Raw genomic sequence first — 2521 nt, forward strand, 5'->3', positions numbered from 1 at the left:
TGCAGGACTTTTATTTAGCATCTTCATAGCTTAGATTATTTTGATCATTCTAGGGAGGTAGGTTCTTTATACAGCAGTAGGCCAGTGAAGCAGTTGAAAAGTCAGAAGGTATTTGTGACACATACAATATTTGCAAACCATACATTTACATGACACAGGAATCTTCTCCACCTTTGGTCCTTGATCATTTCCCCCTCATGACACAATATAATGGGACTAAATGGTGTGGTTCAGCTGTGCTTTCTCAAGTACCCTGTGAAGTCCATGGTGTTGTCTTAATGCCCCCAAGTTCAAGTGCCAGTTCCAGTGCTTACATAACAGATTTGGAGAGTGTTTGCCAAGAAACAAAACATCCATGTTGGAGGCCCTAATTCATAAAACTTTCGGCGTGATTTAGAAAAACAGAGAAATCCTATAGAACCAAAGCCAAATTAAACTGTACGATAGGAAAGAACTAAAATATGTGGACCATTAGCCAGCTACTACACAGATGTGTGTCTGAAGGTTTGGCTGAGTCCAATTTGGCCCTCAGATCTACGTTTTGGCTCCTGTATAGTTAATTTTCAGTAGAAGAAAGTATTAATTGAATACTTTTTTTTCTGCAAAAAGCTTTATTGTTTTATTTGGTCCAATGCAAGGGGGAGGGCTTCAAGTTGGTTAAAAGAATGGCTAGGGGTTTCGGGAAGAGTCTGAGTAAAAGCCAGACACACCAGGGGATGCAGAGGGGCCCCTCAAAGGCCTCTGGGCTCCACAGGCTCCTAGTCGTGCTTGAGGGTGAGCTTTTAGAAGGGATACTCACCCAGCCCAGCCTGGGGGCCAGCAGCCTGTGGAGGGTGTCACCCATCTTCTTGATGAGTTTCACCTCCTCACCCCGGAAGTGGTTCTCTGGGAAGTCACGGAGCTGAGGGGCTGCGCGGTAGAACCAGGGCAGGCAGCTCCAAAAGGGCCTGGTTCAGGCTCCTCTCCAAGGCCAGGGCGGCCTCCATGGTGTTCTGCGTCTTGCCCACTCACCTTGGGGAGGCTGCAGCACGTCCTGGAGGGAATGCGGCCACAGAGCTGGTTTTGCATCTTTAAGAGACGCTCAGCGCCCTCCAGCTTCTTCTCTGCCAACTCGCAGAAGCAGCCCAGGCCCTCGAGAGCCACATCTTCAGGGTCGAAATAGAAGCCCAGGGAGAGGTAGGTGTGGGAGGCACGCAGATGCAGGCTGGCCAGGCTGATGACCGCAGCCTCCACGTCGGTGGGATAATTCTGAGGCATTTGGGAGCTCATGGTTGTTCGGCAATAAGGAGTGAAGGTAGGAAAAACCCCTGGTGTGTTGGCTGGTCCCGGAGGTGGCTCTGAGGTGGTGACTGGATAAGACGCAGAAGAGTGGCTGGAGGCTGGAAGAAGGGGCGTCCCTGGGTCTGTTCCGTCCAAACACTGTTGAAGCAAAGACAGATCTGGGATTGCTAAGGGCACTGCCTGAATACTTAATTTTTGAATACTTTCTTTCAAAGGCAATACTATACATAAATGCAAGAAAAAAAATCCAAATGCTTTTTCTATTTGCCTTTTATAGTTCTTTTGGGAAACATGCTGAGTGTGACTATATGGCAAACATGTCTAAACACAAACATTCTAAGTTTCCCCCCCAGTCCCAGTAAGATTATGCATCTACTCTTATTATGCTGCTATTGATCAATATATGTTTAGAAGAGCCTTGAGGGCCTCTCTTTGAAATGTCCTCAGTTGTAGAAAATCTCCACCGTTCAAAGATGGATGTGAATTTTCAAACTTACCCTCGTTCATTTGGAGCCAGGTCTGGGTAATCAAACTGGACGATTCCACCTGAGGTTAAACCAAAGGAAACATGATAACATCTGATAAAAGATTCTGATAAAAAAAATACCATATAAATTGACTTTAATGGGGATGGCTGAAAAAGGTGAAGAGATTAAGCAAAAACGAAACCCCACCCACAAACAAACAAATAAAAACCCGCACAGACACAGATAGCAGAGGATGGGGAGAGGGGGAGAAGGTATTGGCAGAATGAACGGTGGAAAAAAAGAAAAGAAAGGAATCTAAAGAAGAGTTCTAAAATAACATCATTGGAATTACATTGCCTTCCAACGTGACTGGTTTAAAAAAATCTACTTTCTGGTTCTTTTATGAAAATTTAGTTTTGTAACTTAGTGGTAACACTTCATGCCAATGTGCACTGACTCAGAAGGAAATTCCAAGGGCTCAAGGACTGTGCTTTCAACAATTAAGGTACACTTTTACTCAAGTGCTTAGCGTGATGCCAAGCCTTCTGTGGCAACTGACTAAGTAGCAAACGATGATGATGCCTGGCTTTGATATCAATGGACTTGATAATGTAAGAAGACTTGGCAAGACATTAGTGACCATGTGCTGGCTGTTTCAGGATTGCTGGCATTGCCTTAGAATAGAAAGAGTAAAATTGCTACTTACTGAGAGTTTTTCGATACTTTATTTTCATGGAAACTTATAAAACATGTGCCTCATGCTTGCTTCTAAT

The 2521-nt window shown here is 44.5% G+C and overlaps 1 pseudogene; it reads right to left on the reverse strand.

Moving 5' to 3' along the window:
• Nucleotides 1–619: 619 nt before the first annotated feature.
• LOC118661474 lies at nt 620–1411 on the reverse strand (annotated as a pseudogene).
• Nucleotides 1412–2521: the final 1110 nt, after the last annotated feature.

This window comes from Myotis myotis, unplaced genomic scaffold (assembly GCF_014108235.1).
Source record: "Myotis myotis isolate mMyoMyo1 unplaced genomic scaffold, mMyoMyo1.p scaffold_m19_p_8, whole genome shotgun sequence".
Lineage (NCBI taxonomy): Eukaryota > Metazoa > Chordata > Mammalia > Chiroptera > Vespertilionidae > Myotis > Myotis myotis.